This window comes from Ursus arctos, unplaced genomic scaffold (genome assembly GCF_023065955.2).
Source record: "Ursus arctos isolate Adak ecotype North America unplaced genomic scaffold, UrsArc2.0 scaffold_7, whole genome shotgun sequence".
Classification (NCBI taxonomy): Eukaryota; Metazoa; Chordata; class Mammalia; order Carnivora; family Ursidae; genus Ursus; species Ursus arctos.
Window position 1 is genome coordinate 54,689,389 of NW_026623089.1, and position 23,208 is coordinate 54,712,596.

The window sequence follows — 23,208 nt, forward strand, 5'->3', positions numbered from 1 at the left end:
AAATTACTAAACCCAGCCCAAAGCCAAGGGGAAGAGATTACACAGTACATAGTTACCAGGAGGCAGGGGTCACTGGGGGCCATCTCAGAGGCTGCCCAACATATTGGCAGTAGCAGAATTTCCCTGCCTGCTTTTCAGACCCCAGAGACAGACAGACATATGTGCAGATGCACACAAGCGTGCATGAACACACGCAGGCACACGCACCTCCCCCCCCCACATCTCCCCAGGGCCAAATACACTAGGATTCAAAAGAAGAAAGCCCCAGGTGATTTGACTCCTGGGGCTAAAGCATATGTCTCCAGTGGTGGGTTGGCTTCCAAGGGCCCAGGAGGGGGGCCGCTAAGTGCACACTGGAGCCACCCCAGCTGATCTCTGACATCCATTTACTGCTTTCACAGGCCTCCCCACCCCCACTCCTGGAGCCAGAGATTTAGGACGTCTGGGGCCTGGACACCGTACCCACTGAAGGGAAATTTACTGCCTCCAGAGAACCAGGGCCTGACTTGGGGTCTTGAATGCATCTTTTTCCCCTTTGCCTCTGCTTTATTAGGTTAATCATTGCTTGAATCGGTTGCCATGGTTTGGGCAAACCCATGGCGACTCTATAATGAAGCCTGAAAGACTCGGACCCCATTTATCATCCCCAGTGTTTGGGAGGCCCAGAGCCTCATTTGCCTCCCCCAGGGTCTGGGCACCACCCTTCTGCCTGGGGCCTCCTGGCCCCTTTTGAATGAGGAATGAACAGGTGGCGACTTGGAAGAGAAGACGAGACCCACACAGGTGGAGTGAGCGGTGCACTGCACAATCCCCCCCACCCCCGCCACACACACACACACACACACACACACACACACACACACACACACTTATATTTTTCCATTCCAGGAGTCCAGACACAGATCAAACACACAGGCAGCTCTGCCAGACTTTTTCTTTCTGGAGAGTAGGAGGCAAAAAATGATCTTCAGTTAGAAGGGGTCCGTGGCTGTCCTTAGAAAGCGAATTCATGTCTCGACAGACCCAGGTGTTACTGCACTTCTTATTTCCTGGGTATAGATTGAGCAGCATTGCAATCCTGCAGTGAGTTGGAAACAGATGGGGCAAGGCCCAGTGGGGAAATTGAGGCATATCAAAGTTCAGTAACATGATCAAGGTCACCCAGTGATGGTACAGCCAGGGTAGAACCTGGAGCTAGTAAAATTGACCATAGAAAATTTCAAAAATAGAAGAGTATAATGAAATCTCATGTTATCTATCACCCAGACTCAATAATTATCACCTCAGAGCCAAGTATATTTTACCCACATACGTACCCTCTTCCCCCAGCACTACCTGTGTAGATTACATTAAAGCAAATTTTAAACATCATACAATTTTAACCCTCAGTCCTTCCCCAGTGTCCGTTCTTTGCTCAGCATAAATTGCATCATAGAGTGCAGCTACAGAGAGCATTGACTCTGAAGACAAAAAGTCTGGGTTCAAGTCCAAGCTCTGTCCCTTCCCAGCTGCGTGACCTTTAGCCAGTGTCCAAATATTTCTGAGGCTCAGTTTCTTCAACTATAAAATGATGTACTGTTACCTTTCTCATAGGATAATTGTCAGGTTTAAATGAAAGCAGGCAAAATAAGTGTTCAGCTCCTGTACCAGACGCAGAGTCAGTGGCGGCTCGTCCTGTCTCCGTTCTCGCTACCAGCATGCCATCAGCAGTGGCTGTTGCCTAGCGGAAGGTTGGTTCTTGGTCTCCAAAATCCAGGGCTCTTGGTGAAATCTCTTGGCATGGAGGCGAGTGCCTTGTTACTACTCTCTGCCTGGCGCTGGCCTCTGAGAACACAGATCTCAACAGTGAGCCTGGCTCCAGGTGCTGACGGGCCCCAGGCTCTGCTGCTCACAGCCCTGCTGAGCTCTGCCCCATGAACCCCTGCCCCCAACCAGCAAGACGAGGCTCCCCCTTCTCCTCTTCTTCTTGCATCTTTAGACTTTCTGACTTCTTTGCTGCTGGTCCCATTTGTGAGCAGGTGCTAATACACCTGTCTGAAGTTTATGTGTATGTGCATGTGTCTGTGTGTGCTGTCCCCACAAGAGACCTAGTATATTCTCATGCTTCCTTGGGCTCAGCCTATGAGGGAGACCCCAGGAGGAGACTAAGAACTACCCTCTTGCAGTTCCTCGTTGACTGACAAGAGACCAGAGGAAAGTCATCAAACAAAGGCATGAAGACACAAGCTTAGATACTGAGACCTGGAGGAGGTAAGGAGAAAACTAATCTCTGCTGAACACATAAGGTTGAAAACAAGAGAGGGCAGACAGGGGGCTGCATGGAAGCCAAGGGCATGGGAAAGGAGGCGGCCCATCTGGGTTCATTGTTTAGGTAGGGCCTAGCCCCAATAGTGGACCTTTCCAGGAAGGTTTATTCCAGGAAATCATCCACACCCTGGGAGAATCAAAGCTCTGAAGGGTCTTCCTGGCTGAAAGGGTGTGTCTTCTCCAAAAGCTCCCTTTCTTAACAGCAGCTAACTTCTATTGAGTGTTTATAACGTCTAATCACAGCCCTAGCACTTTCTGTGAATTAGCCTGTAAGAGCAGAATTATTCCCATTTTACAGATGATAACATTGAGGCTGAGAGCAAGTCAATGAAATGTTACGTGTTACCTGGTAAGAAGTAGAGCTGGATTGAACCCAGGCTCTCCTTATCTAGAGCTGGACGCCTTGAACACTGCTACATTGCATCACTGACATGCTGTCCCTTTTGATTTTAGCTATTTTCAGGAATGCATGAAGTAGAAAGAGAGAAGATGCATGCACTGTCAGTCAGCTTCTGTAGCCACCAATTCACAACCAACCTTGTTTTTTCTATTTGCCCCAATCCTACCAACCCCAATCCTGCAAACGCGTTTTTTTAAAGATTTATTTATTTATTTATTTATTTATTTATTTATTTATTTGAGAGGGAGAGAGAGTGCAGAGGAGCAAGGTGGGGGAGAGAGGGAGAGGGACAGAGAGAATGTCAAGAAGACTCCTCACTGAGCGCGGAGCCTACAGTGGGGCTCGATCTCATGACCCTGAGATCCTGACCTGAGCTGAAAGCAAGAGTCTGATGCTCAACCAGCTGAGCCTTCCAGGCATCCCCTGGGTATATGTGGAATTTTTAATTTTTACTTTTCTTTTGTGTGTGGAATATCTTCAAATATATCCAAAATAGCTATCTTCCCACTTGTACATACATTTCTAAATGATAGGACATTTTTAAAAAACAGAACCACTGAGCCATTTTTACACCTGATGAAATTAGCAATTCCATCATATGATCTAATATCCGGTCATATTCAAATGCTTCTAATCATCTCTTTCAAAAATGTACAAACAAACAAATGAACAAAGAACCCCCCATTTTGGAATCTTCTCTCTCCCAGTCTGAGCAAGTAAGCCAGGCAGCCTGTTGGAGGCCAGGACCAAGGCCAAGACCAAGACCAAGCCAGCCCTGACTCCATGACTTGGTAGGACTGGCTCTGGGCAAGTCAATTGCCTCCCCACCCCCTCCCAACCAGCCCCACCCTAAAGTTTGGTGACCAGCCATCCTGGTTTGGCCAGGACTTTCCCAGTTTGGACCCTGCAAGTCTCTGGCAAACCCAGACGGTTGGTCACCTTGTAAGGAGCTGGAAACCTGATGCCCACCCCAGCCGTCCCTCCCACTCCTAGCTCCACTGTGCTGTTACCCACCCAGAGCACGGGGAGCCTGCCACTGAGTTTCAAGGGCCCTCGAAATAACAAATAATTTACCGAAACCTTTGAGGAGAGGGCCCCAAGCACCCTGTTGCCAGCAGAGAATCAGGTTCTTTTCACACCCAGGGAGCCAAATTCAGCAGTCTCCTCCCTCCGTCTTTTTCCCCTCTCCAGATCTAATGACAATCCAAAGAGTTCCTGATAGGGTTTTAAAAGATGCTCTTCATTCACCGTCCACCAAGCATGAAAATCCAGCTCGTTTGTCTCCATTCTTCGCCCTAAAGGCCCGGCCAGCCTCAGGCCTGCAGCCTCAAACTTGTCACTCACTTTCCACGTCCTTTTGTCAGTTTGCCTTTATTTCATTCCCCTGTCTCCTCCTACACCCTCCTCTCCCCCTGCTCACTCCATATCGGTCCTTCCCCTCCGCCCTCCCCCAGCGGTCCCCAGTTCCTCTGTCCACACAAAAAAGGCAGCAGACCAGTCTGGGAATTTCTTTACAGTCCCTGAGCCCCCACCCCCACCCTGGCCTCTTCTCACTCACTGCTTTTAAAAAAAGTGGGAGCAAAAAACCAGCAGCAGCTCAAAGGGCTCAGGATCCAGGAACAAAATAGCCTCATGCCCCGGCTGGAAATGGCCTCAAGGACCTCTGAGCGCTGATCTTTGGCTCCACAGCTGTGGAACCTGAAGCTTGGAGAGGGGAATAGACTAGCCCAAGGTCACACTCAGAGTTCATGGCAAAGCAGTGCCAGAGCCAAGCGTCCCAACTTCTCAACCTGGACTCCCCCATGCAGAATTGATGGCCACTCCTCTGTCCCCACGGCACTGGATTTATTCCCCTTTCATGACTCCTAGCTGTCTGGGGTCATAGTCTGAAAGCCAGGGCACATCCAGTGCATTGCCATGCCCCTTGCCTGCTTAGCATGTGGTAGGCGTTTGGTGCTGGCACTGGTGTTTCTAAGGAAATTGAACTGAAGGAGTGTGAGTGCCAGGCTGCCTCGGACTCTTTGGATCTCTTATCAGCCACCTCTGGGGCTTTGGGGCTGTGGCTTAGTTGCCAGGCTCAGAGAGTCCCCCTGGGCCCAGGGGAGAGGGGAGGGCGAGAAAAGGTAAGAGGGTGTGTGTTTAACACTCAGACCCCTTACCAGCCCTTTCCCCTGCTAAGAATAATCACACTGCAGGGAAGGGGGAGGACTGTTCCCGCCCTTCTCAGGGGCAGGCAAATAGAGCCGGAGTCCTTAAGAGAGCAGGAGGCCGATTGGGCATCTCATCTGGAACAACATGAAGCAGAAAGCAATGGGAGAGAAGCAGGACGGAGTAAGAAAGGCAGAAGGGGTTATGGGGGGTCTGGCTCTGCCACAGTCCATGAACGTCACCAATGTGCCAGGAGCTCTGAGTGATAAGAAAAGAGGCAGCTGCTGGCTGTGGAACCACATGGGCCTTGGAAGGGGGGGAAGGTCAGTCTCAAAAACACATTCCCCCATGGAGCATGGCCTCTCCTCTGGCTTCATCATCATTTGTGAAATAGGGGTAATTATAGTATGTCTCTCCTGGGATGGTTATAAAGACTAAATATAGAATCTGCAATACAAGAAGTACACACTGCCTACAATATAATAATATATCAAAGCAGGGGACTGCGTGACAGCTTCAATGAATGTCGGTTGTTGCTACTATCATGGTTATTGTCCCTCTGTACTTAAAAAGGTTTTATTATGTCCATATATTACTTCAATTATTTAAAAACTGACCCTTTCCTTTTTTTTTTGACAGCATAATCAAATACCTTAAAATAGTCAAATTCTTGGGAAGGGATAACTGGGGGATGGGCATTAAGGAGGGCATGTGATGTAATGAGCTCTGGGTGTTACATGCAACTGATGAATCACTAAATTCTACCCCTGAAACTAATACTACAGTATATGTTAACTAAATTGAATTGAAAATAAAGAATTAAAAAAATAGTCAAATTCTTGGTCCAGAAATTCTTCCTAGAGAAATCATCAGAAACTACACAAAAATGTATCAGCACGAGGCGCTTGGGTGGCTCAGTCAAGTGTCTGCCTTCAGCTCAGGGTGTGATCCCGGGGTCCAGGGATGAGCTCCGCATCAGGCTTCTCCGCTGGGAGCCTGCTTCTTCCTCTCCCACTCCCCCTGCTTGTGTTCCCTCTCTCACTGCCTCTCTCTCTGTCAAATAAATAAATAAAATCCTAAAAAAAAAAATGTATCAGCAATGGTATTCATAATGCCTTCTTTTATAATGGTAAAAATTAGATCAAGAGAAATGTCCAACCATAGAAGACAGATTGGATTATTATATATTAGATACATTAATTATATTTTATAGATTAAGTTTAGGTTATTGCATATTAGATTAGTAGATTATTTTATAGATCTAAAATTACATGTTTTAGATACATTACACATATTTCATTTATCTCTCTCTCAAAAATTAGATACAAAAGAAATGTCCAAACATAGAGGGCAGATTAGATTATTATATATATTCAATGAGGCACAGCCCCATTGAAAATTGCATTGAAAATAATACTTGTAGAGGGGCGCCTGGGTGACTCAGTCATTAAGCGTCTGCCTTCGGCTCAGGGCGTGATCCCGGCGTTCTGGGATCGAGCCCCACATCAGGCTCCTCCGCTGGGAGCCTGCTTCTTCCTCTCCCACTCCCCCTGCTTGTGTTCCCTCTCTCGCTGGCTGTCTCTCTCTGTCAAATAAATAAATAAATAAAATCTTTAAAAAAAATGAAAATAATACTTAACATGAGGAAATGTTCACAATATATTGCCACGTGGAAAAAATACACCTGATTTTAAGCAAGATGGCAGACAAGGCAACATGCAAACTACTCCACTACAAAATATCTAGAAACTCCAAATAAAAGCTAAAAAACATTATTTTAAGAGGTATAGTATGAAGCTATTTGCACAAAAGATACATACATACTTAAGCTTAGGAAAGAATCTGGAAAGACATCGACCTATTTATTGACTAGACAGCGAGGTGGCAGGACTTCCTTTCGTTTCTAAATGTTCTTCGTTTTTTGCACTGAGTTTGTATTATTTTTTAATTCGAGGGAAGTGTTATCATTTAAAAGCTTTAATGAATGAACACAGTGGTACTTTGATTTTTAAAAATGGCTTTGGTGGGATGGCAAGAATGGCTTCCTGGACAGGGACCTTTGCAGTGAAGTTGGCCAGGCAAGCAGAGATCAGAAGGCGTGGTGCAGGCCCTCAGGGGCTAAGATGTCAGAGCAAGGAGCAGGAGTGGGGCAGGAATTCCCACCTCTCAACTCGAAAACTAGTGATCCTTCTTCCTCGCTTTCCAGCTTCCCACTGTACCACAAGGGGTTTGAGAAAGGGATAGAAGGGAAATTGAACCAGTCCATTGGTTCGGGATTGGTTGGGTGCCCCCCATGTGCCCTGCACTGTGCCGGGCACTCCGGAAATTCAAGGTAAATCCAGGGCTCCAGCCCCTGCTCTGCTCAGGAAATGAGCTTTCTGTATAAAAACATTTACCAGAAACTGGTTGGTTTGGTTAAACATCAAAGTGGGACTTTTAAAAATTTTGTAACCATCTGAGATTAGTAGTGGGGTGAATAGTGCCCCCCACTTCCCACCTCAGAAGATAGGTCCACCAGGAACCCGTAAATGTGACTTTATTTGGAAGAAGGGTCTCTGTAGGTGTAATTAAGTTGTGGGTCTGAAGATGAGCTCATCCTGGTTTAGGTGGGCTCTAAATCCAGGGACGAGTCCCTAGAAGAGAGGAGAGAAGAAACAGATCCTGAGACCCAGGGGGGAAGGCTTCCTGAAGAGGGAGACAGAGGTTGGGGTTAGGGAACCGCAAGCAGAGGAGCGCCAGGAGCCCTTGGAAACTGGAAGAGGCGAGGAAGGAGTTTCCTCTGTAGACTTTGGAGGGAGCAGAGTCCTGCCGACAACCTGATTTCAGAATTCCGGCCTCCAGAATTGTGGGAGAATAAATTTCTGTTGTTTTAAGCCACCCAATATATGACCATGTGTTATGGCGGCCCCGGGGAACTAAGAGACTTTTAAAAAATACTGCATCTCTCTGTACCTCTTTGCTCAGAGCACGCACTGCATGCCAAGCGTGTGACAGACAGTAAAAGCTCAGCAGAGGTTGGCTTCCACACTCACCTTTCGTGATGGTTAGGGAGCCATGGCAGGTGTCAGCTGTGGTCCAGCGCTGGGCACTCCTGGAGCTCCCGAAGTGTGCACACCTGTTTGACAATGTCTCCAGACCACTGGGAGGACTGAGCTCTTCTCTCTGCTGTCCTGGCCTCAGCTATTTTGGGTTGCCTGGCTCTGGAGGCTGGTCACCCACTTTCTAGTGTGCTGCCCCCCATCACCTATGGCCTGGGGAGCCAGTTATCCAAGCTCAGTGGGATCTCCTGCCAAAGAACAGATGGGATCTGAATGAGGAGCCGTGGGCCTGTCCCTTGAATGTGTGAGCTTTGGGTTTCGGACTTGATGTCATCAGGATGACACCAGAAGATGAAAAGAAGAGAGGCCTCATCTGGTGGGGTGGGGGCAAAGACCCCGGGGTACCAGCTGGGGCTCTCAGAAGTATGGATAATCAGGATGAATGTGGACTTGCTATGAGGGCACAGCTCCAGCCTAAGGACTTGTCAGAGGACAGCGTTTCTAGAAGGACTGAGATGGCCCACGCCGCATTTGGGGAGGAATCCCAGAAGACCTCCTAGAGCAGGGCGGAACTTGAAGGAAGAAAGAACCTCAGGACAAAGAGGCAATGACAGACAGTGAAATGAGCCTGGGATTTGAGCCCAAAGCCCCGGTTCGAATTCCAACCCAGTCGCTGTTAGCAACGGCAGATATCCTTTCAGACTTTTATATCGACGTGAGGAAACACTTATGCCCTGCCTTTGTCATACTATCCTTATTTCACTTAATACGTGATGAACATCTTTCAGTCTTAGTGAAATATAGACCTCCCTTGTCATTTGAATTGCTACGTTAATTGCTTCCATTTTCTCATCTATAAAATGGTCGTTATCTGACCTGCTATGTTCTTGGGCTTAGGGGGGTTTAAATGAGAAAACTATAGTACCACAGATGTCCGGTGGAGGGGGGTCTGTGTGTGGTTCATGGACTTTTTAGTAGCCATCCTGCTCCGAGGAACTGCCTGGACCAGGGAAGGTGGGGAGACAGCAGCGGGACAGAGCAGGCTTCGTGCCGCTCATCCATCAGCACTGACAAACCCGGCCCAGCTGCTGAGCAACGGCAGGTCTGGAGCACGCGCCCCTCCCTGGGCCCTTGGCACCCTCCTCTTAGGTCAACACACAGAGTGGGCTCTGTCGGCCAGGTGAGGACAGGGAAGATTAATGGAGCAGGTGCGGGCTTGGGGGGGGCAGTCACCTGGCTGGACAAGGTCCCCCCTGGAGATTGAGTGCCCAACACAGGCCAAGAACCAAAGCAGATGTCATTCAGCCCGGCTCAGACTGGCCTCAAGGTGGGCTGGGGCCAGCCCTGCTGCCCCTGCTGCCCATCCCGTTCCCCGTCCCCTGTCTCAGCTGGCCTCAGCTGGCCTCACTCGGTCTGTAATATGGGGGCCCACAGAGAGGCCCCCGGAGCCCAACCTGTGGCATTCAGCTTTAAAGTAAATGTTTTTGTTTCTTTAATTTCCCAAGTAACTCACTGCAGAAAAGTGTAGATCAGCAAAATACTATAAATCACCCATTAATCTGACCCCCCGGAGATAACAATGTTAACATTTAGTTGGTATTATATCTCTATCTATCTACTCACACCTACGCAAGCACACACACACACACACACACACACACACACGAAGAGAAGAGACACAGAGAATTCACTTGATAGTTTTTGTCCTCTAATCTTCTTTTTACACTTACATATTATGAACATCTCCGTTTTCATCGCTGCATATATTCTGACTGTTCAGACACAGTATCAACATGTATGTAATCAAAAATCCCCTTTTGGATATTTAGGTCATGTCTAATTTTTAGCCCTTTATAAATAACACTGAGATGAACATTTTTATTATTTCTTTAGGGAAACGTCCTAGAAGTGAGACTATTATGCCAGAGGGTATGCGCTTTTTAAGGCTTTGGGTGCATACAGCTAAAGGCTCACCCCTGTGTTTAGTGGAGCTTGTGGGTGGTCCCTCCTGCACTGGGATGGGCGGGGGACAAGGCAGCTGGTGGGCAGAGGTTGGAAATGAGGCCGATCTAGCACGGATCCCACTGTCCAGGGGTTTGTCATCCAGACTTCTCCCCTGCCCCCAATCCCCGGGGAGACAAGTCATTGAACGGGCAGGTAAGGAACCTCGTGAGCTTGGGATTGAGCACCTGGGAGCAGCACAGAAGTCAGATTGGAGGAGGAGAAAATCTTCTGGGGACATGAAGTCAGAGACGACTTCCCAGAGTAGGTGAAATTTCTGACAGGTGAAGAAACAGAGGCTCAGGGTATCTGGTAATTTACTTGGTGGATGCCCCTGGTGGGTAGCCAGGACTCAACTCGAGTCTGTCTGGCCCCGTAGCTCGTGAGCCTTCCCTGGGCCAGCTTACCACCAGAGCTGGGATTACTTCTCAGCCTCACTTGGGATAGAAGGCCTTGGGAGTCCAACTGGGGTCCCCAAAGCTGGGAAGCGTGGGGTCTGAGGCTGTGGAGATGGAAGTCAGGGCCTCCTACAGGCTCCCCCACCCCCCAACACCACCACCACTGGCCTCCTCTGCATGGGGCAGCCAGCTGGCGACCTGACCTTGTGCCTCTGACAATGATTTAACCGCATTAGTGGGGGTTTGGGGGAGATTTGTAAAGCTGTCAGTAGGGGAGGGGCTTTAACTCCAGCCTCTTGGCTCAGCCACTAGTTGGGGGTGGGAGGAAAAGGACCCAGGGAGAGGCCAGGGGCCTTCTGGTTCTGCTTGCATTTCCTGCATTGGGGTCCACCGTGGAACACCGGGGACCCACTGAGCCCATGCAGCTCTGTGTCTCTTCCCATACCCCAAGTCCAGCTTCCCCTAGTGTCACCCCAGGCAGCTCCGAAATATTGTCCCTCCTCTCCCCTGTCCCATGTAGGGAGAGCCCAACTGGCCACAGAAAACAGCAGAAATCACATTGGCGAGGGAATCCAGAGACATGGGTTCATGTCACAGCCCCCCTACTGTCAGTGCAGAGACCCCAGTGCAAGTGCTACGGGGACCAGCAGGCGACACACATGAATGGTGGTGGCCAAGTGGACACTGTGGTCACCTGGAGAGGCCACATACCCCTAAGGGGGCCAGATGGGACTTCAGTTCAGCTTCTTACTTCTACTCAACAATGAAAACTTAGAATTTTTCGAGAGCGCCGGACATTCAGATTTATATGTGACATCTTCCCAGTGTTACCAACCAACTGGAAAAAAAATTCAAACACAGTGTAAGACAAACAAAAAAAAGTCTGAATGTAGCCTGAGGCTATAGTCTCTGGCCTAGACACAGAAACAATAAGGGCCAGAGGAGCCACTCTTCGATATTGCTCAGCACAGCCCTTTGTTTTAGGTGGAGAAACTGAGGCCAGATAGGCCGAGAGAGGCATAACATGATTAAAGTCACATAGTGAGTTAGTGGCCCGGCTGGGCAAGGAATCCAGGCCTTCTGCCCCCAGCCTGTGTCTTTGCCATAACTGGCTTGGCTGAGGGGGGGCCCTGGGGAGACACTGGGGGATCTGAACATTGGGTGAAGGGAGCAAAGCTAAGCGCCTCCCTCTCTGCCAGGCTCACCGAAGGCACCTTCAGTCCTCTATAAGCCCAGGGTCCAGCAACCGAGTATTTCCTCTTCACCTTTTCCACCATTGCTCCCTCTCTGTTCTGGGAATCTGTGTACAAGCCCCTGTGGTCAAAGACACAAGGCAGGTAGGGGAGGGGTCTAGCGCCCTTGCTCCATAAGGGACTTGACGACAAGCTACCCACTGTGGTCTGTGGCAGGGGGGAGTATCTCCACAAATACAGATTTTTAAACCAAGTAAGAAATTAGACAAAGACGCGAGGCATATAGAGACCAAATTTTACATTTACTATGGATGAAGCTGATTTTAAGAACATGGCTCATGGCTGTGGGCAAATGGGCTTCCTAACATGGAAACCTAGAATTAGATTTACCAACGAACTCACGGGCAGTCCTGCACCATCACTAGCCTCCCCTAACCACAAGAGCACAGCAAAAATGGGTGCACCTTGCAGGCAGATAAAAGGGCTGGATCACTCAAGCCTGACTCATCTATCAGATAAGCCACTCAGTATTCTGAGCAGAACGAGGGAGAAAGAGCAAAGAGACTGGGTGTGGCACGTTAAGGGGGCTCATTAGACACAGAAGGAAATACTAAGATTCCATTTTATCTCTGCTTTTGACTTCGTAGCTACCCTTGTTATCTTAGCGATCGCTTAAGGACGACATCCTTATCACATTATCACCGTCTGCCATCCATGACATTATACCATCTCACATACAACGTAAGAACTTTATAACACTACGCTTCCATTCTCCCTTGCACCCTTGGTGCCATTGTTGTCAGACATTTTCTATGGATATTATAAATCTACAAATATAACATTATTATTGTTGTTTCATAAAATTATCTTCAAAATATCTTGTATTTATGCATATGTTTAGCAGCTCTTGCTCGCTTAATTCCTTTGTGTAGGTCCAAGGCTCTACCTGGTATCATCTTCCTTCTCTTGAGGAACTTTCTATAACATTTCTTATGGAGCAGATCTGCCGGCAACAAATTTTGTCACCGTTTATTTGTATGAAAAAAAGTCATTTCATCTTCATTTTTGAAAGATATTTCCTCTGGGAATAGAATTCTAGATTAACAGGGTTCCACCCTCCCCCCCGCAGTTTAAAGATGTTGCTTCACTATCTTCCAGCTTGCGTAGTTTCTGATGAAAAGTCCGCTGTAATTATCTTTGTTCCTGGGGGCATGTTTTGTTTTGGTTTTTGTTATTTCATTCTCTGCTTTCAAGATTTTGTCTTTATTGCTGGCTTTCAGGGATTTGATTGAATATTCTTTGGTGTGATTTTACTTGCGTTTATCCTGCTTGGGGTTCATTGAGCTTCTTTGGTCTGCGGATTTATAGTTTACATCAAATTCAAAACTTTGGGGACACCTGAGTGGCTCAGTTGGCTGAGCATCTGGCTCTTGATTTTGGTTCAGGTCATGATCTCAGGGTCGTGAGATCGAGCCCTGACTCGGGCTCCATGCTGAGCATGGAGCTTCTTAAGATTCTCTCTCTCCCTCTCCCTCTGCCCCTCCCACCACACTCGTGTTCTCTCACTCTCTCTAAAAAAAAAAAAAAAAAAAAAAAATTGAAACTTTTGCCCATTACTTTTTCAAATGCTTTTCCTGTCTCCACTCTCTCCTTCTGAGGATCCACTTTCATGTATGTCAGTCTACTTGATATTGTCTGTTCGTCCCTGAGACTCTGTTGGTATTTTTCTTAAACTTTTTTTTTCTGTTTGCTTCATTCTGGACGGTTTCTAAGGCTATGTCTCCAAGTTCACTGAGCTTGTCTTCATCAGTGTCTAATTAGCTGTTCATCTCATCCAGTGAAATTTTCATTTCAAATACTATATTTCTCATCTCTAGGAGTCCATTCAGTCTTCTTATCATCTATTTCTTTCTTCATTATGTTCCTGTTTTTTTCCAAATCATTGAGCATAAGTGTATTTGTAAGAGTTATTTTAATATCCTTGAATACTAATTCCAAGATCTCTGTCATTTCTGAATATATTTCCATTAATTTCTTTTTCTCCTTGTTAAGAGTAACCTTTTTTTTTTCTTCTTTGCACTTCTAGTCATTCCTGATTGGATGCAATGTAAATTTATGTTGTTGAGTACTGGATTTGGTTGGTAGTCCACTAAAGAGGGCTGGACTTTATTCTGGTGTGCCATTAAGAGACCAGTATGATCTTTCAGAGGCTTGTTTTAAAGCTTTTTAAAGGTAAGACTAGAGTAGCCTTTATTCTGGAGTTAGTTTAGTCCCACTGTTGAAATATGACCCTTCCAGTATCTCTCATAGGGCTTCTCTCATTTGTTTCCTTTTAATCAAAGATCACAATCCTGAGTTGCCTGATTTTTATTGTCTAAAAATTGTTGTATCATATGTTTTGTCCAGTTTTCTAGGTAAGTCCATCCCTGTTACTCCATTATGACTGAGAAAAGTCTAGAAAGAAACATTAGGAGTGAGGACCTGTTTTGCCATGAGCAGTTCCTATACAAGAGTGAGCAACAATGAGGACCTGGACCATTTTAGGATCATACCTGTGCTCTGAGGGATGTTCTATTTCATCATCTAGCTGCCAGGCTGTGTGGTGCAATGGACAGAATAATGGATCAGGGATGTAGTTCTGCCCCCTCGCTGTAGTGACATTTTGTTTTGGTCTGCCCCACATCATTCCCCTCCTCCTTGTCTAACATCTGCTTTCCTTTCAAGAACTGCTCCTTCCCTATTCTATATGGTTCCACTTGGGCTGCCAATCATAGTGCCCTGCCCTTAGGCAACAGTGATGAGTGGCCCATGCCCAGCCAATTGGAGCTCTTAATCTCCCTGCCTCAGTCATTGGTTTAGGGATGATTACATGATCCAAGGTGGGCCAATCACATCCCTTGCCTAAGATTTTTACATGGATGCTAAGAAGGATAGCTTTTCCCTGAGTCTTTGTCAGTCTGGATTGATACAAGCCTATAGTTTCCTGTGGACACATCCTCCTCCTCTTTTCACCTCTCCAGTAAAAGAGATCAAGGCAGAAGGCTTGAGGCGAAGACCAGAGGGAGTCCTCGCAACATGAGTGAAGTCCATGCAGTCTCAGAGGCTAGCTGAACCCCTGTACTTTCTGTTTATGTGATCCAATATGTTCCCTTTTCTACTGGTTTGATTCATTTTCTGTCATAGTCAACCAAAAAAAAAATATGACTATTTACATGCTGTTTTAGGTCTTGGTCCAGGTGTCTTCAAAGTGCACTGTGTCTCCTCTAAGGGGTATACAAGAAGATCCATTGGTGCGTGGGAAGAAAATATAAGATTTATTTATGAGTAGGCATTTTCCAGATGGAAAAGAGGATATCGGCATGGCAGATAGCATGTGTGACGGCAGACACTAGATTCTACCCTTCATGAAGGCAGGGACAGGGTCTGTCTCATGTTTGTGTTTCCCAGTGCTGAGCACAGTCTGACTCACAGGTGACATCAAAAAAATATTTGCTGACCTTCCCATGATACCCAGAGAGGGGTCCATACAACATTGTTCTGGGTTCCTGTCATAACTTAGAGAGAAATTTCACAAGGTCCATAGCCCTTGATATCCTGCAAATGAAGGAGGAAGATGTCCTCAAATTCCTTGCAGCAAGAACCCACTTGGGTGGCACTACCCTTGGCTTCCATGTGGAGCAGTACATCTGCAAAAGGACAAGTGATGGCATCTACATCATAAATCTGAAGACGACCTGGGAGAAACTTCCGCTGGCAGCTCTCGCCATTGTTGCCACTGAAAATCCAGGTGGCATGAGCACTGTATCTCCCAGGAATACCGGCCAGCGAGCTGTGCTGACATTTGCTGCTACCACCGGAGCCACTCCTACTGTGGGCCACTTCACCTCTGGAACCTTCACCGACCAGATCCAGGCAGCCTCCCTGGTGTATTCTTGTGGTTACTGGTCCCAGGGCTGACCACTGGCCTCTCACAGAGGCACCTTATGTTGACCCACCTACCATGGCTCTGTGGAACAGACTCTCCCTGGTGCTACATGGACATTGCCATGCCTTGCAACAATAAGAAAGCTCAGTCAGCGGGTCTGATGTGGACGCCGGCCGAGAAGTTCTGCGCAGGCATGGCACCATCTCCCGTGAACACCCATGGGAGCTCCTGCGTGATCTCTCTTCCTACAGACAGACTGAAGAGGAAGAGCAGGCCGCTGCTGAGAAGGCAGTGAGCCAGGGAGAGTTTCAGGGTGAATGGACTGCCCCAGCTGCTGAATTTACCGCTACCCAGCCCAGGGTCTCAGACTGGTCTGAAGGCGCACAGGTGCCCTGTGTACCCGTCCAACGTGAGGAAGACGGGAGCGCTCAGCCGGCCACTGATGATGGCTCTGCCGCTCCCACTGCTCAGGCCACTGAAAGGGGAGGAACAACAGCGTGGTCTTACGCTGTTCTACAGACTCTTAAACAGAAAAGGGAAATAAGGTTGATGGAAAATAAAGGTTCTAAACTAATGAATGAATGAACATATGAATGAATGAATATGCAAAGACTAGTGGTGTTTAGACAAGGGCTTGTAGTGGGGTGGAGGGTACACAAGCAAGTGGACGTAGCCGGTAGAGAGCAAGTAACGTGAGTTTCCATGAGGGAAGGGCATGCAAATCTTTAGTAGGGAATTTTTTTTTTTTTCTGGGAAGGCGAGGACACAATTCATCAGGGTAGCCTCATTGAGGACAGGAGCTGCAAGGATGAAAGGAGGGGAAGGAATTCAGCTGGAGCAAAATTCCTGAGTCAGGAGCATGCCTGACCCATTTGTAGAACAGCAAGGAGGCCGGTGAAAGTCAGGTGGACGGGTAGGAGGCCGCAGAGACAAGGGGAGGATGGTTGGATCCTGTGGGGTGTGTAGCCGTTCTGAGGACTTGGGATTTACTCTGAGGGACATGGGGCACCGTTCCAGGGTTTCAGGGAGAGCTGTGATCAGGTTTGCACTTGGAAAAGGTCTTCTGGCCACAGCATGGAGAATAGGCGGAAAGAGGGGCAAGGTGGAAGCAGAGGCCTGTTAGGGGGCCGTTGGCAGTGACTGAGGTGAGAGAGGATGGCAGCTTGAACCAGGGTGCTCTGCAGAAGGATCTGCTGTGACCACAGAGGCAACTAGAGTCCCCCGTGTTGATAGGGTGCGAGAGAAGGAGGGGTCAGCCACGACCCCAGGGTTTTTGGCCAGAGCAATGGGAAGAAAGGAGTAACCACCAGCTGAAATGAGGAAGGGGATGAGGAACTGGTGTTACAGGTGTCCGGGAAGCTCTTCCCGCCCAGTCTCTGCTTCAGTGGTTGTTTGGAGCCGCAGGGCTGGTGCTGGGACCTCTCACTGACACTGTCACCGTCCCCTCGTGTTCACGTCACCCACCTAATGTCAGTGCCCTTGAATCATTGTGACATCAGCTTGTCCCTCTTGGAAGGATCTTGGAGAATCTTCCTAAGGAAGTGGTGGGCTCAGCTTTTCCTAGGAAGACAGGTCCACCTCGCTGTGGAGGTCAGGAGCCCAGAATGTGTTGGTGGGGCTGTGTTCCTTCTGGAAGCTCTAGGGGTTTCCTCGGTTTTTCCAGCTTCTAGAAGCTGCCCCATTCCTTGCTCTGTGACCCCACATCCCTCCAGCCTCTGCTTCTGGTACCATCTTCCCTCTAGGAGGGAGATTTCTATGCTAAGATTTGAGTTAGAGGAGGGCTCCCTTTGCAGAATGACTAAGCAGTGACGCTTGTTAGGAGCCTGCCTCCGTCAGGTGTGAAATGATGGACACGTCAGGAATGGGGTGCTGATACCAGAGAGATTTAAGAGGCAGACCCACGCCGGTCACCTGATGTGGGGGTAGTATGACAGTGGGCCGGAGGTGGGTCTGGGTCAGAGAGGGGGATCAGAGGTGTCAGGGCAGAAGTGGGTCAATAAAGACCCAGGAGTTTCCATTTTGGGAGCTTGGGACAGAAAGTTTCATGGGGAGAAGACAGTTTGGAAGGAACATGAGTTCCGTTGATGGTCTCTGGTGTTTTGGAGTTGAAACATCCAGGTGGATGTGTCCTAGAGGCCATGGGATTTGTCAGGGATGGAAATAACTTGGGGGCTGTCAGGGAAGAGATAATATTAAAACAACAAGACGGGTTGCAGATGAGAAGCATAAGGAATGAACCCAAGGCACATTCAATGCATGGGACCAACACTGCAAAATTCCATCACTGCAGAAGGCACCTGTAGTCTAGGGACCATGCATACCAAATACACACACACGTGCACACGTACACACGCATATGCACAACCCCGGGAGCAGAGGCCTGGGCAGGGCCCAAAGGAAGATGCACAGTGCGTGCTCAGGGCAGTAGGAGGAAGCCAAGGAGACAGTGGTGACTGGAGCCAAGAAAGACTGAGTATAAAAAGGCAAGGCTTTCAACTGGCTCGAATGCCACAAGGAGGTGAAGAATAGGGACTGGAAATGGGTAGAGGGCCAGGAAATACAGGGCGAGCGCTGCCCTGACTAGCTGGTGTTCTTGAGCCGGTCACCGGCCTCAGCTACCTCCTAGAGCAGGGAAGGGTAGAGGAGCTGGGCCCTCCGAAGTGCCAGCACGTACTGAGGAAATGCTGGCTCCTGCTTTACCGACTATGATAATTCTCTTTTCACCTTCTGTAAGCCTCCTTGCCTGCTTCAGCCTGTGCAGACTACCCCCACCTTGGACCTCGCTCTCTGCTTCCCTCCTCAAGCATCCGACCGACTGGACAGCCCCCTGAAGATGTGCGGGTGTCCTGGGTCTCTCATTCAAACTTGTAACTCCCAAATCTCCCCTGGCCCACCATTTTGAAGGTGGAGATGGTCTGGAGGAGGAGGAAGGCTCCAAAGCCCAGAGTGGTCCCTGATTGGTCAGTGACCAGCAGGTGGGGCTTATTCTGAGCCACACCCCTAGCATGAGCTGCCCCCCCCCCCCCCCCCCCCCGCCGCTTCCCAGTTTGCTGAAATCCACACACCAGGCCCCCGCCCCCAGCAGTGGAGGTGTGTTGTCCCATTCTTATGTTGTGAACTCTTCTGGGGGCAAAACTTTCTAGAATGCCCCCGTGGGTTAGGAGAAGCAAGCAGTGTTTCTGGTTTGGAGAGGATATTGGCAAGGACACCTCTAAAATCCTGAATCCCCCACGCCTTCAGGTCCTGTGCCTTGGAGACCCCCATCCACGTGTTCTGGGCAAGAGAGTTCAATCCGCTGGGAATGGGGAGAAGTGGACAGGGAGGGAGCCACAGAGGGGCGCACTGTGCGGCGGGAGGCTGGCCGGCTATTGCAAGCTGAATTGCTCTGGCAGGGCTGGAGGAAGCAAATTCTTTTCTTGCAGAAGAGGGTCTGCTTTCCTTTCTCCCAAGTCTAAAGGGGGGTGAGGAACAGGACTTTCTGATTGCCCTGGGACCAACATCCTCCTCCCAACCCCCAGGCTCCTCACACCTCCTGGGACCCCAGTGAGCACAGAAAGCAGTTCCATCCAATAATGCAGTAGGTCCCCCCTTTGCTCCTATTTCCCACTCAGCAGTGGGGCAAAACACGGTTAAGGGCAGCCAGGCTGAAGCCAGCCCAGCCACTGCCCCAGGGCCAGGCCTGCGAGGGCCTAGAGGCGCAACCCTGCTTAGGCCACTGTTCGTTTTTAATCCTCCTAATCCCCTGGGATTTGGAATCCAGCCCAGGAAAAGCCTGGGTTTGTTGCAGGCACTGGCTAACACCCACCCCCAGAGAGCCTCGGGCTTCCAGCTCCAAAGCCCTTGGCCGCCCCACTAACTAGCTGAGGTTGAACAGCATTGGGGTGTTTGAATTACATTTGTTATTAGAATTAACTTCCACTTTCTCTATTTGCAGTTAGGATATAAACTTTACCTCTTAAACACTAAGCTTCAGTAATACACTTTAAATAAGATTAAAGAGGGGCACCTGCATGGCTCAGTCGGTTAAGAGTCCAACTCTTGGTTTTAGTTAGGGTCGTGATCTCAGGGTCAGGAGATCGAGTCCCGAGATCAAGTTCTGAGATCGATTCCGGGCTCAGCGCCGAGCCTGCTCAACATTCTCTCTCCCTCCCCCGCTCGCTCTCTCCCTCTCTCTGCGTCTATAATAAATAAATAAGTAAAATCTTCTAAAAAAATAAATAAGTTTACAGAGAAAGGATTAATAGTTTAGGTGGATGCAATGAAGACAGAAAGTGTGCCGTGGGTACCAGATAGCTCAGGTCTGGGAGAGCCCGGTGTGATGGGTGCAGAGGGGGGTTCAGAGAGGCTGGGGCTTGCCCAGAAGGAGCTGGGGCAGCTCCTGCACCACCCACGTGGCTCCAAAATGGAGGCCTGGCTGCCCAGAGACTCCAGGGACCTGGAACTTCCCAGGCAAACCCTCTGGCAGATCGGAATGAATTAAAAGCCCCCAGTTCTACTCTCCTGCCTGCTTACCTATCCCCCAGGCCTCCTGGGTCTGAGGGCTTTGTTTCTTCCTGGCTTGGATGGGAGCCTCCCTACACACACACACACACACACACACACACACACACACACACACACGGCCTTCTCCGGAGATCTTCCCCTCCCCTTCTCTCCCTAGGCTGTGAGGCCCCTTCAGGAGCCCCTTTGTAAGGTAATTGGATTTCTCCCCTTGTTAGTTTGCAATGAAAATGTCATCTATTCCTGGCCACCGCCAGGGAGGGGCCAAGCCCCCATTCAGTGAGGCTGGCGGAGCTGTGAAGCTATTCAGGCCTCCCTGCCTCCCAGTCGGGCAGCTGGCTGCTTCCCTGACAATGCCCCCCTGCGCCCCCACCCCTACCAGTGTGCCCAGCCCCTCCCGGGAGTGGGCCTGACAGGCCGAGGGCTTGGGGGGCTAGAGTCTGAGGTTCCGAGGTCACCACCACCCGCCTCCAGCAAGTAGACCCTGGAGGTATTTGATTTTCAGAGTGTTCCCCAGCCCTAAGTGTGGGCACTTGGGAGGGGGCAGGACCGAGGGAAGAGGCTAGGCTTCCCCAGGGAGAAAATGCCATGAGTTCTAAGATGTTAGGGCACTCGTAAGGCAGACTGAGAAAGTGCACAGGGCAGGTGCTGGGGCAGAAGGGTGGACGCCGTGACCTCCCTTGGAGAGGTTCTATGTCTAGCAGAGCTGACCAATCCGAACGCCGCCATGGGGTCGCTTCCTAACCTCAGCTGGACGCACGTGCAGGGGGCACACTGCTCACCCCCAGGGCTCCCAGCTGGAAACACAGCAGGGGAAATGGCTCACAATTGGTCCAGGCATCTTCCAGTCCTTCCCCAAGAGCTTGTGGACAGGGGCGCCTGGGTGGCGCAGCGGTTAAGCGTCTGCCTTCGGCTCAGGGCATGATCCCAGCGTTCTGGGATCGAGCCCCACATCAGGCTCTTCTGCTGGGAGCCTGCTTCTTCCTCTCCCACTCCCCCTGCTTGTGTTCCCTCTCTCGCTGGCTGTCTCTGTCAAATAAATAAATAAAATCTTTAAAAAAAAAAAAAAAAAAAAAAGAGCTTGTGGACAAAGTGAAAAAATGGGGGAAATAAGATGAAGGGCAGTCATATGACTCTGTAACCTGTTCCCCCAAAGGGAGAAAGATAACCTCCCACCCTTACCAGCACTATTCAAGTGTGGAAATTGAGGTCCACAGTGCCTTCGTATTTGCTCAAAATTGCACAGCCCGCAGAGAGGGCAGAGAAAATGTCAGAGAAGGGTTTCAAATCCACATCTGTCCCATTTTTAAGCTTACTGTTGATTTTTTTTTTAAGATTTTAAGTCATCTCTACCCCAGTGTGAGACTTGAACCCATGACCCAGAGATCAAGGGTCTCACGCCCTACAACTGAGCCAGCCAGGTGCCCTCTAAGCTTACTGTTGACAAGCAAACTCGATTTGGGGTGGCACCGACATTCCCTTCCCCCACTCCCAGGAGCCCCCCATCCCTTCCATGAGATCATGCCGGGACTATTGCCAGAGCTTCCTGGGTTGGGCTGAATGGTGACCGCCCAAAATTCGTATGTTGAAGTCCTCATCTAAATACCCCAAAATGTGTCCTAATTTGGAAATAGGGTCATTGCAGATGTCATTGGCTAAGATGAGGTCATACTGGAGCAGGGTGGGCCCCTAATGCAACATGACGCGTGTCCTTATAAACAGGACAAGCACACAGGGAGAACACCGTGTGAAGATGAGAGGTCATGCCACAGGCCAGCAGCTACCAGCAGGGAGAAAGACCTGGAACACATCCTCCCCTAGTGTCTATGGAGGGACCATGGCCTGCCCATGCCTGGATCTCAGACTTCTTCTTCTTTTTTTTTTTTTTTAAGATTTTATTTATTTATTTGACACACAGAGAGACAGCCAGCGAGAGAGGGAACACAAGGAGAGGGAGTGGGAGAGGAAGAAGCAGGCTTCCAGCGGAGGAGCCTGATGTGGGGCTCGATCCCAGAACGCCGGGATCACGCCCTGAGCTGAAGGCAGACACTTAACGACTGCGCCACCCAGGCACCCCCGGATCTCAGACCTCAAGCCTCCAGAATTGTGAGACGCACCCCGTGTTTGGTGCTTTGTCACGTCAGCCTGGCAAACAGTTATGCTCCCTAACGGGGTCCTTGCTGCCCTTGATCCGTCTCCTCACAGCTGCCGGAGGGGTGGGCAGCAGTCGAGACCTGACCTGTCACCCTCCGGCTTCCAAAGTCATCTGTAGTTCCCTTTACATTCAAGTGCAGTTTCCAAGGCCAGGCCTAGCCCTGCTCACCGCTCCAGCCCAGGAGCTATTCCTTCTTCCTTACGTCTTATTCCTCAGCCACCAGCAAAGTCTGGAAGTGCTCTGGTGTTTCTCACTGTCTGCAAAGCTGGAGTGCTTCTCCTCTGTCCAGCCCTCTCGTTCTCTTGAAAGATGCCTGCTCAGTGGTCTGGTAAAACTTTCCGAGACTCCCCTCTCTGGGCAATGACCTCGGAAGCTATCTGGAGTCTGATTGCCTCGTTGAAAATCCCAGTTCTGACACTTGCTAACTGTGGCTTGGGCAATTTATTTTCCCTTTCTCTATGTCACAATCTCCTCATCTGCAAAGTGGGGCTATTATTAGCTATTATCTCAAAGGGATTGTTGGAGGATCCAATGAGTTTGGTGGTGGCTGGTCTCCTAAGACAGCTGCCAGTAAATGATGGTTCTAGGTAGTCTCCTGCAACATTGAACCTGGGCTGGCCTGGGAGGTTTTCTGCGCCAGTTCTGAGCCTCGTCTTCAAGATGACTAGCAGCTCGTGCTCCTTCCCTTTCGGATGGCACGGCCTTGAGCTGCTATCCTGCTGGAGGGGGAGCCATCAGAACAGGTCATTGAGGAGGAGTCCTGAGAAGGAGTGAGGACCCCCCATGCCAACATTCAAGCATTGCAGTCAAGCCTCCAAATGACCTCAGGCTCAGCTGTTACTGACTGCATCTGCATGACACACTCCAAGGAAGACACACAGAAGAACTGCCCAGCTGCATCTAGTCATCTCATGGGATCTGAGGGATAATTAAGCCACTAAGTTTTCGGATGGGTTGTGACACAGCGGAAAATAGCTGAAGCAGAGTTAAGCAGGTAATAGGCTAAGAACTGCATCTGGCTCACCGTAAGTGTTGGCTCACTGCCCCTTGCCCTAGAATTCTGATGGCTGTCATCTACACCCAGCTCTTTGGGACCGAGGCAAGAGGCCAAAGGAGGAAAAAAGCAGAATTAGGAAAGGCACC

General features: G+C 49.4%; 1 pseudogene; it reads left to right on the forward strand.

The window, feature by feature from the left end:
- Positions 1-14,354: 14,354 nt before the first annotated feature.
- On the forward strand, positions 14,355-20,077 carry LOC113249655 (40S ribosomal protein SA-like; annotated as a pseudogene).
- The last annotated feature ends 3,131 nt before the right edge of the window (positions 20,078-23,208 follow it).